Source organism: Crinia signifera, chromosome 8 (assembly GCF_055691185.1).
Source record: "Crinia signifera chromosome 8, ASM5569118v1, whole genome shotgun sequence".
In the NCBI taxonomy this organism is placed as follows: domain Eukaryota; kingdom Metazoa; phylum Chordata; class Amphibia; order Anura; family Myobatrachidae; genus Crinia; species Crinia signifera.
In genome coordinates, this window is record NC_139224.1 from 179,780,053 (window position 1) to 179,794,709 (window position 14,657).

General features: G+C 47.9%; 1 protein-coding gene across 3 annotated transcripts in view; it reads left to right on the plus strand.

The window, feature by feature from the left end:
- Positions 1 to 14,657, plus strand: part of LRP8 (LDL receptor related protein 8) — a 187,392-nt gene that overhangs the window by 119,231 nt on the left and 53,504 nt on the right. The window lies entirely within an intron of this gene.

Here is a 14,657-nt window from a genome sequence, read left to right on the forward strand (position 1 = left end):
TACAGCGTTTTCTGTGTCACTGGCGAATAATGTTCGCCGGTGACACAGGGATCGGTGGTGATTGGTGCTGTAAAGTACAGCACCAATCACCACGGGGTGTAAGGGTGACACTGGTGTCACCCCACCTCACTTCACCCGCCCCCAAAGGCCGTGATTGGTTCGTCGGACCGACGAACCAATCACAGCCATGGAGGGTGATTTAAACTAACGGTGACTGCACTGCAGACGCCATTCCGGTCTGGAATTGCGTGCAGTGCGGTCACCGTGCCTATCTGCCGCAATATACTGACCTGATCCTTGCAAACACTTACCTGATCACTGCTTGTAGCGTTCCTGGATCTTGTTACTTCTTGTGACTTCCTGTGTTGTGCTGTGCTGTGTTGTGCTGCTGCAGTGTGTTCGAGTTATAGATAGAGAGATAGAGAGAGAGAGATAGAGAGAGATAGAGAGGGCTAGTGACAGAGAGTGCTATATTTTGTGCTGCTGCAGTGTGATAGTTATAGATAGAGCAGGGCTGAAACTAGGGTTTCCGGCGCCCGGGGCAAGGCAGTCTTTTGGTGCCCCCCCCCCCCCTAGTGATGCTGCTGCGCGCCGTGGCCTAATTTGGGGGCGTGGCCTATAATCGCTGCTCTCCCGCGAGGCCACGCCCCCATTTTGCCGCTATGGGGGCATGACCCAGAGGCTCTGTGAGCCTCTAGCCATGCCCCCAGCCCCCTGGCTGCGGGAATAGACGCTGTGCGCATGCGCACAGCGTTTATTCCCCGCTGCTTAGTTAGCAGCTGACAGGGGGGACCGACCAAATGACGCCTTGTCCCTGGCGCCGGAGACCCCCCCCCCTCCCCGCACAGTCCTCTCACCTTTGAAGCCGCAGCCGCATCTTACTTTGACTGTCTTCGTCCGTCTCCTACTAGCGCTGCGGCGGGAAGCGCTGATGACTTCAAAAAGACTTGCCGGACGCTGATTGGCTGAATTCAGCCAATCAGCGTCCGGCAAGTCTTTTCGAAGTCATCAGCGCTTCCTGCAGCCGCGCTAGTAGGAGATGGACGGAGTCAAAGTAAGATGCCGCTACAGCAGGGGTAGGCAAGTAATTTTTGATGGAGTCCGGAAGTTTGAAATGATTTTGGTCGAGGTCCAAAAAAATCACACAATCAGATGCACAATGCTGGCAATACGGGCAAAATGCTGGCAATACAATGACAATACTGGCACAATGCTGGCAATACAATGATAATGCTGGCAATACGGGCACAATGCTGGCAATACAATGACAATACTGGCACAATGCTGGCAATACAATGATAATGCTGGCAATACGGGCACAATGCTGGCAATACAATGACAATACTGGCACAATGCTGGCAATACAATGACAATGCTGGCAATACGGGCACAATGCTGGCAATACGGGCACAATGCTGGCAATGCAATGACAATGCTGGCAATACGGGCACAATGCTGGCAATACAGGGACAATGCTGCCAATACAGGGACAATGCTGCCAATACAGGGACAATGCTGCCAATACAAGGACAATGCTGCCAATACAAGGTCAATGCTGCCAATACGGGGACAATGCTGCCAATACGGGCACAATGCTGCCAATACGGGCACAATGCTGGCAATACGGGGACAATGCTGCCAATACGGGCACAATGCTGGCAATACGGGCACAATGCTGGCAATACGGGGACAATGCTGCCAATACAGGGACAATGCTGCCAATACAGGGACAATGCTGCCAATACAGGGACAATGCTGCCAATACAGGCCAGCATTGTCCCTGTATTGGCAGCATTGTCCCTGTATTGGCAGCATTGTCCCTGTATTGAATACAGGGACAATGCTGGCAATACAGGGACAATGAAGACACATTCTGCTCACCTTTTTAAAAATGCCAACTCCGCTGCCTGCACCCCTTTCCGGAGTCTGGACTCTCTCCAGAGACAGCCCTTGCTCGACAGCCCCTGCTCAGGTGTGGGGTGCGGCGTCAGGCAGGGCTTCACTTAGCGGGTGGGAGGGCAGGCAGCTCCTTCACTTAGCGGGTGGCAGGGCGGGCAGCTCCTTCACTCGGTGGGCAGGAGGGTGGCCGGGAAGCTCCTTCACTCGGCGGGCGGGAGGGAGGGCGGACGGGCTTGGCGCGCGCGGCGTCTCCACATAATCACGCTGGCCGCGTCGTCAGCCCCCGCCCCCGTGAGGCGCCGCGATAGGACGCTCGCTCGTCAGGGGAAGGAGACGTCATGTCTCACTTCCCCTGGCATATTTACACAAATACTGTGAGGTCCGGAGCTCTGGCTTCCCGGACCTCACAGCGCCCCTCACCTCCAGCGCCCGGTGCGCGTGACCCCCCAGCCCCCCCCTAGTTACGGCCCTGGATAGAGAGAGAGAGATAGAGAGATAGTGACAGATTGTGCTATATATTTTTTATATATATACAGCTGTACTGCGTGTGCAACTGACTGCTGCCCCCCCCTTTTGTGCTGATCAGTATAAATTAACTGATCAGCAACTTTTTGGGGGCGCAGGTTTTTTTTTTATATATATATACCTGTCAGTGCTGCTGCTGCAGTGTCATAGAGTGATAGATAGAGAGAGATAGTGATAGAAAGTGCTATATTTTGTGTCTGCTGCCCCCCTTTTGTGCACCCCCAGCAACTTTTTGGGGGTGCAGGGGTTATTTTTTATATATATAACTGTCAGTGCTGCTGCTGCAGTGTCATAGAGTGATAGATAGTGATAGATAGTGATAGATAGTGATAGATAGTGATAGATAGTGAGAGATAGTGATAGATAGTGAGAGATAGAGAGAGATAGAGAGAGATAGAGAGAGATAGTGACAGAGAGTGATAGAGAGTGCTATATTTTGTGTCTGCTACCCCCCCCTTTTGTGCTGATCACTATATCTGAGGTGATCAGCAACTTTTTGGGGGTGCAGAGGTTTTTTTTTTATATATATACCTGCCAGTTGCACTGTCAGTTGCACCAAAGGTTGTGCACCTGCTGCCCCTCACTGGTAATCAGTGTCGCATCACTGATCACCTTTTTTTTTTTTTTTTTTTTTGAGGGTGCTGTGGGGTCTTTTTTTAATTTTTTTTTTTTTTTGATCAAATTCCTGTTGCCTTTGAGCGCTGTTCAGTGACGGACGTTACTGACCAACATCTGTGCTCAATTTTTGGCGCAGGACCTTTTTTTTTTTCTGCACTACATACACACTACACACTACATACTACATTGAAATAAAGTATGTACCCCCCCTACACTATACACGTGTTGAAACATTTCACTACCAGAAACACAAAAATAAAAATGTCATCCCAAATGTCATCCCAGTCATCCAGAAGAATGTATTCAGCGGAGGAGGCATATGCCATGCTTGCCTCTGACTCTGACACAGCCAGTGAGGCAAGCGGGGAATTTGAAGGATTCATCTTAAGCTCCTCTTCCTCCTCTAGTGATGAGGGACCCCCTCAAAGACGCCCCCGTAGAGCAGCTGAGACCCCCCCCCAATAATTGATCTTGTATGGACCCCACCACCAGACAATTTTGAGCCCCAGGTTCCTGAGTTTTTGGCCATCCCAGGAATCCAATTTGATTCCACAGGTCTCAGAGAAATTGACTTTTTCAAATTATTTTTCTCTGATGATTTTATAAATTTAATGGTGGACCAAACTAATTTATATGCCCAGCAGTTTATTGCTCAAAACCCCACGTCATCATTTGCTAGGTGGACCCCTGTAGACGCAGTAGAGATGATGACGTTTTGGGGTCTGGTGTTTCATATGGGCATAGTAAAAAAGCCAGAAATTAGGCAATATTGGAGTACAGATGTTCTGTACAGCACCCCATTTTACCGTATGGCCATGACCCAGACTCGTTTTGAGTTAATCCTTAAATTTTTGCATTACAACGATAATGCACAGTGCCCACCCAGAGATGATCCCACCTTTGACCGGCTATTCAAAGTCAGACCGGTCATTGATCACTTCAGTGCCAAATTTGAAGAGATGTACATCCCAGATAAATTCATTTGCATAGACGAGTCCCTTATACATTTTAAAGGAAGGGTTAAATTCCGCCAGTACCTTCCCAGTAAGAGGGCAAGGTATGGCATAAAAATGTATAAGCTGTGTGAAAGCACCTCAGGGTACACTCACAGGTTTAGGGTATATGAAGGGAAGGATTCAAGAATTGAACCGCCAGAATGCCCCCCCTCCCTCGTAGGTGTTAGTGGAAAAATTGTCTGGGATTTAGTGCACCCCTTCCTGGATAAAGGTTATCACCTCTAAGTGGATAACTTTTACACCAGCATCCCCCTGTTTAAGGCCCTTGGTTCAAGAGGTACAGCAGCTTGCGGTACTGTGCGCAAGAACCAAAGAGGCCTCCCAAAAACGCACATTGCCCAAGTAATGAGAAGGGGTGAAAGCAGGGGAATATGCACCGAAAATATGTTGTTGGTCAAATATAAGGACAAGAGGGATGTCCTTATACTGACAACAATTCACGGAGACAGTACCACCTCCGTCCCTGTACGAGGTACCAGTACCCACACCTCAAAACCTAATTGTATCCTGGATTACAATAGGTACATGGGCGGAGTGGATCTTTCAGATCAGGTACTGAAGCCGTACAGTGCCCTGCGGAAAACAAAAATCTGGTACAAGAAGCTGGCCGTGTATATCATCCAGATGGCACTGTATAACGCTTACGTGCTATTCCGTTCTACCGGCCAGAGGGGGACATTTATGCACTTTCAAGAGGAAGTCATAAAGGGCCTAATATTTGGGAACCAGCAGGCAGAGGGCCCCAGTACTTCTAGTACTGGCCCCCGTATTGTACCAGGGCAGCATTTTCCTGATGAAATCCCCTCCACTTGAAAAAAGGGCAGGACACAAAAAAGGTGCAAAGTTTGCTATAAAAAGGGAATAAGAAAGCAAACTATTTTCCAGTGTGACACTTGCCCCGACAAACCCGGCCTATGTATAAAGGAGTGTTTTAAAATATACCACACATCTATGGATTATTAGGTTCATAATTTCACCGTGCTTCGGGGGTCTTGCTAATGCCACATAGCACCCACCATTCATTCCACCAGAATCTGAGCCGCAAAATCCAAAAATCACTCCTTCCCTTCTGAGTCCTGCCATGCACCCAACTGGTATTTTTTGGTCACATGTGAAGCATTGCCGTACTCGGGAGAAATTGGGGCACAGATTTTGGGGTGCTTTTTCTCCTTCATACCTTCTGAAAATGAAAAATTTTGAGCCAGAACTGCATTTTTGTGTAAAAAAATGTAATTTTGCATTTTCACTGCCCAGTTGTATCAAAATTGGTGAAACCCCTGGGGGTTTGAAATGTACACTATACCCCTAGATGAATTCCCTGAGGGGTGAAGTTTGCAAAATGGGGTCACCTGTGGGGGGGTTCCACTGTATTGGTGCTTTGGGGGTCTTGCTAATGCGACATAGCACCCACCAACATTCCACCAGAATCTGTGCTGCAAAATCCAAATATCACTCCTTCCCTTCTGAGTCCTGCCATTTTTTGGTCACACATGAGGCATTGCCGTACTCGGGAGAAATTGGGGCACAGATTTTGGGGTGCTTTTTCTCCTTCATACCTTCTGAAAATGAAAAATTTTGAGCCAGAACTGCATTTTTGTGTAAAAAAATGTAATTTTTCATATTCACTGCCCAGTTGTACCACAATTGGTGAAACCCCTGGGGGTTTGAAATGTACACTATACCCCTAGTTGAATTCCCTGAGGGGTGTAGTTTGCAAAATGGGGTCACTTGTGGGGGGGTTCCACTGTATTGGTGCTTTGGGGGTCTTGCTAATGCGACATAGCACCCACCAACATTCCACCAGAATCTGTGCTGCAAAATCCAAATATCACTCCTTCCCTTCTGAGTCCTGCCATTTTTTGGTCACACATGAAGCATTGCCGTACTCCGGAGAAATTGGGGCACAGATTTTGGGGTGCTTTGTCTCCTTCATTCCTTGTGAAAATGAAAAATTTTGAGCCAGAACTGCATTTTTGTGTAAAAAATTTAATTTTTCATTTTCACTGCCCAGTTGTACCACAATTGGTGAAACCCCTGGGGGTTTGAAATGTACATTATACCCCTAGATGAATTCCCAGAGGGGTGTAGTTTGCAAAATGGGGTCACTTGTGGGGGGGTTCCTAACTTTTAGCATCTTATGGTGCCTAGAAACCTACATGGTGCCTAAAAAATAATCTCATAAAAAGGAGGCTCCAAAATCAAGTAGGTGCTCCTTCTATTATGAAGCCTGTGGTTTGGTCAACGTGCACACTACGGCCACATATAGGATATTTATGAAAACAAAAGAATTGGGGGAATCAATTTTTAGTCACATTTCTCTAGTAAAATCTATTGTGTTCCTTAGAAAAATGTATTAAAATTGCAAATCTGCAAAAAAAATGAAATTTTGAAATTTCACCTACATGCTGTTTTGAATACTGTGAGGGGTGCAGTTTTTGAAATGGCATCATTTATGGGGGTGTCTCACATACAAGTCCCTCAAAGTCACATCAGAACTGAACTGGTCCCTAAAAAAATCAGTGTTTGAAATTTTCTTGAAAATTTGAAAATTTGCTATTCATATTGTAAGCCTCCTAGTGTCCAAAAAAATTAAAAGGAAGTTGAAATAATGATGGAAACATAAAGTAGACATATGGTCTATGTTAGTTATTAACTATTTTGAGTGGTATGATTATATGTCTCACAAGCAGAAAATTTAACATTTTGCAAATTGCTAAATTTTCCATTTTTTTACGACATTTTGGTATTTTTCACAAAAAAACACAGACTGTATCGACCCAAATTTACCACTAATTTGAAGTACAATGTGTCACGAGAAAACAATCTCAAAATCACTGGGATAAGTAAAAGCAAAAAAAAGTTATCCCCACTTAAGTGATACATGTCAGATTTGAAAAAAAAGGGCTCTGTCAGGAAGGCAAAAACATGCTGTGTCAGGAAGGGGTTAAAGGGTATGTATATATATATATATATATATATATATATATATATATATATACACACACAAAACCCCCAATTCTTCTATGGATAATTGATCCCAGAAGTGAAATCTTCTGCTGTAAATGTTGATATTAGCAGTAATTGAGGATGTACGGTGCGGTTACGCGGTGAATCACAGCCCCGGTGGTGTCAGCATCTTGTGAAAAGGGAAACAGACATACATTGTATCATAGTAATATAGTTATATTTCCTCATATCCCAATGTAACCATCCCTAACCTGGCTAGCCTTTCCCTCTAGCCCAATGTAACCATCCCTAACCTGGCTAGCCTTTCCTCATATCCCAATGTAACCACACCTAACCTGGCTAGCCTTTCCTCATATCCCAATGTAACCACACCTAACCTGGCTAGCCTTTCCTCATAACCCAATGTAACCACACCTAACCTGGCTAGCCTTTCCCCCTAGCCCAATGTAACCATCCCTAACCTGGCTAGCCTTTCCTCATAACCCAATGTTACCACCCCTAACCTGGCTAGCCTTTCCTCATAGCCCAACGTAACCATCCCTAACCTGGCTAGCCTTTCCTCATAGCCCAACGTAACCATCCCTAACCTGGCTAGCCTTTCCTCATAGCCCAATGTAACCACCCCTAACCTGGCTAGCCTTTCCTCATATCCCAATGTAACCTGGCTAGCCTTTCCTCATATCCCAATGTAACCATCCCTAACCTGGCTAGCCTTTCCTCACAGCCCAATGTAACCATCCCTAACCTGGCTAGCCTTTCCTCATAGCCCAATGTAACCACCCCTAACCTGGCTAGCCTTTCCTCATAGCCCAATGTAACCATACCTAACCTGGCTAGCCTTTCCCTCTAGCCCAATGTAACCACACCTAACCTGGCTAGCCTTTCCTCATAACCCAATGTAACCACACCTAACCTGGCTAGCCTTTCCCCCTAGCCCAATGTAACCATCCCTAACCTGGCTAGCCTTTCCTCATAGCCCAATGTAACCATCCATAACCTGGCTAGCCTTTCCTCATAGCCCAATGTAACCACACCTAACCTGGCTAGCCTTTCCTCATAGCCCAATGTAACCATACCTAACCTGGCTAGCCTTTCCTCATAGCCCAATGTAACCATCCCTAACCTGGCTAGCCTTTCCTCATAGCCCAATGTAACCATCCCTAACCTGGCTAGCCTTTCCTCATATCCCAATGTAACCACACCTAACCTGGCTAGCCTTTCCTCATAGCCCAATGTAACCACCCCTAACCTGGCTAGCCCTTCCTCATAGCCCAATATAACCATCCCTAACCTGGCTAGCCTTTCCTCATATCCCAATGTAACCATACCTAACCTGGCTAGCCCTTCCTCATAGCCCAATGTAACCACACCTAACCTGGCTAGCCTTTCTTCATAGCCCACTGTAACCACCCCTAACCTGGCTAGCCTTTCCTCATAGCCCAATGTAACCACCCCTAACCTGGCTAGCCTTTCTTCATAGCCCACTGTAACCACCCCTAACCTGGCTAGCCTTTCCTCATATCCCAATGTAACCATCCCTAACCTGGCTAGCCTTTCCTCATATCCCAATGTAACCACCCCTAACCTGGCTAGCCTTTCTTCATAGCCCACTGTAACCACCCCTAACCTGGCTAGCCTTTCCTCATATCCCAATGTAACCACCCCTAACCTGGCTAGCCTTTCCTCATAGCTCAATGTAACCATCCCTAACCTGGCTAGCCTTTCCTCATATCCCAATGTAACCACCCCTAACCTGGCTAGCCTTTCTTCATAGCCCAATGTAACCACCCCTAACCTGGCTAGCCTTTCCCTCTAGCCCAATGTAACCATCCCTAACCTGGCTAGCCTTTCCTCATATCCCAATGTAACCACACCTAACCTGGCTAGCCTTTCCTCATAACCCAATGTAACCACACCTAACCTGGCTAGCCTTTCCCCCTAGCCCAATGTAACCATCCCTAACCTGGCTAGCCTTTCCCTCTAGCCCAATGTAACCATCCCTAACCTGGCTAGCCTTTCCTCATATCCCAATGTAACCACACCTAACCTGGCTAGCCTTTCCTCATATCCCAATGTAACCACACCTAACCTGGCTAGCCTTTCCTCATAACCCAATGTAACCACACCTAACCTGGCTAGCCTTTCCCCCTAGCCCAATGTAACCATCCCTAACCTGGCTAGCCTTTCCTCATAACCCAATGTAACCACCCCTAACCTGGCTAGCCTTTCCTCATAGCCCAACGTAACCATCCCTAACCTGGCTAGCCTTTCCTCATAGCCCAACGTAACCATCCCTAACCTGGCTAGCCTTTCCTCATAGCCCAATGTAACCACCCCTAACCTGGCTAGCCTTTCCTCATATCCCAATGTAACCTGGCTAGCCTTTCCTCATATCCCAATGTAACCATCCCTAACCTGGCTAGCCTTTCCTCACAGCCCAATGTAACCATCCCTAACCTGGCTAGCCTTTCCTCATAGCCCAATGTAACCACCCCTAACCTGGCTAGCCTTTCCTCATAGCCCAATGTAACCATACCTAACCTGGCTAGCCTTTCCCTCTAGCCCAATGTAACCACACCTAACCTGGCTAGCCTTTCCTCATAACCCAATGTAACCACACCTAACCTGGCTAGCCTTTCCCCCTAGCCCAATGTAACCATCCCTAACCTGGCTAGCCTTTCCTCATAGCCCAATGTAACCATCCATAACCTGGCTAGCCTTTCCTCATAGCCCAATGTAACCACACCTAACCTGGCTAGCCTTTCCTCATAGCCCAATGTAACCATACCTAACCTGGCTAGCCTTTCCTCATAGCCCAATGTAACCATCCCTAACCTGGCTAGCCTTTCCTCATAGCCCAATGTAACCATCCCTAACCTGGCTAGCCTTTCCTCATATCCCAATGTAACCATCCCTAACCTGGCTAGCCTTTCCTCATATCCCAATGTAACCACACCTAACCTGGCTAGCCTTTCCCCCTAGCCCAATGTAACCATCCCTAACCTGGCTAGCCTTTCCTCATAACCCAATGTAACCACCCCTAACCTGGCTAGCCTTTCCTCATAGCCCAACGTAACCATCCCTAACCTGGCTAGCCTTTCCTCATAGCCCAACGTAACCATCCCTAACCTGGCTAGCCTTTCCTCATAGCCCAATGTAACCACCCCTAACCTGGCTAGCCTTTCCTCATATCCCAATGTAACCTGGCTAGCCTTTCCTCATATCCCAATGTAACCATCCCTAACCTGGCTAGCCTTTCCTCACAGCCCAATGTAACCATCCCTAACCTGGCTAGCCTTTCCTCATAGCCCAATGTAACCACCCCTAACCTGGCTAGCCTTTCCTCATAGCCCAATGTAACCATACCTAACCTGGCTAGCCTTTCCCTCTAGCCCAATGTAACCACACCTAACCTGGCTAGCCTTTCCTCATAACCCAATGTAACCACACCTAACCTGGCTAGCCTTTCCCCCTAGCCCAATGTAACCATCCCTAACCTGGCTAGCCTTTCCTCATAGCCCAATGTAACCATCCATAACCTGGCTAGCCTTTCCTCATAGCCCAATGTAACCACACCTAACCTGGCTAGCCTTTCCTCATAGCCCAATGTAACCATACCTAACCTGGCTAGCCTTTCCTCATAGCCCAATGTAACCATCCCTAACCTGGCTAGCCTTTCCTCATAGCCCAATGTAACCATCCCTAACCTGGCTAGCCTTTCCTCATATCCCAATGTAACCACACCTAACCTGGCTAGCCTTTCCTCATAGCCCAATGTAACCACCCCTAACCTGGCTAGCCCTTCCTCATAGCCCAATATAACCATCCCTAACCTGGCTAGCCTTTCCTCATATCCCAATGTAACCATACCTAACCTGGCTAGCCCTTCCTCATAGCCCAATGTAACCACACCTAACCTGGCTAGCCTTTCTTCATAGCCCACTGTAACCACCCCTAACCTGGCTAGCCTTTCCTCATAGCCCAATGTAACCACCCCTAACCTGGCTAGCCTTTCTTCATAGCCCACTGTAACCACCCCTAACCTGGCTAGCCTTTCCTCATATCCCAATGTAACCATCCCTAACCTGGCTAGCCTTTCCTCATATCCCAATGTAACCACCCCTAACCTGGCTAGCCTTTCTTCATAGCCCACTGTAACCACCCCTAACCTGGCTAGCCTTTCCTCATATCCCAATGTAACCACCCCTAACCTGGCTAGCCTTTCCTCATAGCTCAATGTAACCATCCCTAACCTGGCTAGCCTTTTCTCATATCCCAATGTAACCACCCCTAACCTGGCTAGCCTTTCTTCATAGCCCAATGTAACCACCCCTAACCTGGCTAGCCTTTCCCTCTAGCCCAATGTAACCATCCCTAACCTGGCTAGCCTTTCCTCATATCCCAATGTAACCACACCTAACCTGGCTAGCCTTTCCTCATAACCCAATGTAACCACACCTAACCTGGCTAGCCTTTCCCCCTAGCCCAATGTAACCATCCCTAACCTGGCTAGCCTTTCCTCATAACCCAATGTAACCACCCCTAACCTGGCTAGCCTTTCCTCATAACCCAATGTAACCATACCTAACCTGGCTAGCCTTTCCTCATATCCCAATGTAACCATCCCTAACCTGGCTAGCCTTTCCTCATAGCCCAATGTAACCATCCCTAACCTGGCTAGCCTTTCCTCATAGCCCAATGTAACCACTCCTAACCTGGCTAGCCTTTCCTCATATCCCAATGTAACCATCCCTAGCCTGGCTAGCCTTTCCTCATACCCCAATGTAACCATACCTAACCTGGCTAGACTTTCCTCGTAGCCCAATGTAACCACCCCTAACCTGGCTAGCCTTTCCTCATATCCCAATGTAACCACACCTAACCTGGCTAGCCTTTCCTCATATCCCAATGTAACCACACCTAACCTGGCTAGCCTTTCCTCATATCCCAATGTAACCACACCTAACCTGGCTAGCCTTTCCTCATAGCCCAATGTAACCACACCTAACCTGGCTAGCCTTTCCCCCTAGCCCAATGTAACCACCCCTAACCTGGCTATAGCCTTTCCTCATATCCCAATGTAACCACACCTAACCTGGCTAGCCTTTCCTCATAGCCCAATGTAACCATCCCTAACCTGGCTAGCCTTTCCTCATAGCCCAATGTAACCACACCTAAGCTGGCTAGCCTTTCCTCATAGCCCAATGTAACCACTCCTAACCTGGCTAGCCTTTCCTCATAGACCAAGGCAACCATACCTAACCTGGCTAGCCTTTCCTCTTAGCCCAATGTAACCACACCTAACCTGGCTAGTCTTTCCTCATAGACCAATGTAACCATCCCTAACCTGGCTAGCCTTTCCTTATATCCCAATGTAACCATCCCTAACCTGGCTAGCCTTTCCCCATAACCCAATGTAACCATCCCTAACCTGGCTAGCCTTTCCTCATATTCCAATGTAACCATCCCTAACCTGGCTAGCCTTTCCTCATAGCCCAATGTAACCATCCCTAACCTGGCTAGCCTTTCCCCATAACCCAATGTAACCATCCCTAACTGGCTAGCCTTTCCTCATAGCCCAAAGTAACCATCCCTAACCTGGCTAGCCTTTCCCCATAACCCAATGTAACCACTCCTAACCTGGCTAGCCTTTCCTCATAGCCCAATGTAACCACCCCTAACCTGGCTAGCCTTTCCTCATAGCCCAATGTAACCACCCCTAACCTGGCTAGCCTTTCCTCATAGCCCAATGTAACCACCCCTAACCTGGCTAGCCTTTCCTCATAGCCCAATGTAACCACCCCTAACCTGGCTAGCCTTTCCTCATAGCCCAATGTAGCCATCCCTAACCTGGCTAGCCTTTTCTCATAGCCCAATGTCACCATCCCTAACCTGGCTAGCCTTTCCCTATAGCCCAATGTAACCATCCCTAACCTGGCTAGCCTTTCCTCATAGCCCAATGTAACCATCCCTAACCTGGCTAGCCTTTCCCCATAACCCAATGTAACCATCCCTAACTTGCTAGCCTTTCCTCATAGCCCAATGTAACCATCCCTAACCTGGCTAGCCTTTCCTCATATCCCAATGTAACCATCCCTAACCTGGCTAGCCTTTTCTCATAGCCCAATGTAACCATCCCTAACCTGGCTAGCCTTTCCCCATAGCCCAATGTAACCATCCCTAACCTGGCTAGCCTTTCCTCATAGCCCAATGTAACCATCCCTAACCTGGCTAGCCTTTCCCCATAACCCAATGTAACCATCCCTAACTTGCTAGCCTTTCCTCATAGCCCAATGTAACCATCCCTAACCTGGCTAGCCTTTCCCCATAACCCAATGTAACCTTTCCTAACCTGGCTAGCCTTTCCTCATATCCCAATGTAACCATCCCTAACCTGGCTAGCCTTTCCTCATAGCCCAATGTAACCATCCCTAACCTGGCTAGCCTTTCCTCATAGCCCAATGTAACCATCCCTAACCTGGCTATCCTTTCCTCATATCCCAATGTAACCATCCCTAACCTGGCTAGCCTTTCCTCATATCCCAATGTAACCATCCCTAACCTGGCTAGCCTTTCCTCACAGCCCAATGTAACCATCCCTAACCTGGCTAGCCTTTCCTCATAGCCCAATGTAACCACCCCTAACCTGGCTAGCCTTTCCTCATAGCCCAATGTAACCATACCTAACCTGGCTAGCCTTTCCTCATAGCCCAATGTAACCACACCTAACCTGGCTAGCCTTTCCTCATATCCCAATGTAACCATCCCTAAACTGGCTATCCTTTCCTCATAGCCCAATGTAACCATCCCTAACCTGGCTAGCCTTTCCTCATAGCCCAATGTAACCATCCATAACCTGGCTAGCCTTTCCTCATAGCCCAATGTAACCACACCTAACCTGGCTAGCCTTTCCTCATAGCCCAATGTAACCATACCTAACCTGGCTAGCCTTTCCTCATAGCCCAATGTAACCATCCCTAACCTGGCTAGCCTTTCCTCATAGCCCAATGTAACCATCCCTAACCTGGCTAGCCTTTCCTCATATCCCAATGTAACCACACCTAACCTGGCTAGCCTTTCCTCATAGCCCAATGTAACCACCCCTAACCTGGCTAGCCCTTCCTCATAGCCCAATGTAACCATCCCTAACCTGGCTAGCCTTTCCTCATATCCCAATGTAACCATACCTAACCTGGCTAGCCCTTCCTCATAGCCCAATGTAACCACACCTAACCTGGCTAGCCTTTCTTCATAGCCCACTGTAACCACCCCTAACCTGGCTAGCCTTTCCTCATAGTCCAGTGTAACCACCCCTAACCTGGCTAGCCTTTCTTCATAGCCCACTGTAACCACCCCTAACCTGGCTAGCCTTTCCTCATATCCCAATGTAACCATCCCTAACCTGGCTAGCCTTTCCTCATATCCCAATGTAACCATCCCTAACCTGGCTAGCCTTTCTTCATAGCCCACTGTAACCACCCCTAACCTGGCTAGCCTTTCCTCATATCCCAATGTAACCACCCCTAACCTGGCTAGCCTTTCCTCATATCCCAATGTAACCACACCTAACCTGGCTAGCCTTTCCTCATATCCCAATGTAACCACCCCTAACCTGGCTAGCCTTTCTTCATA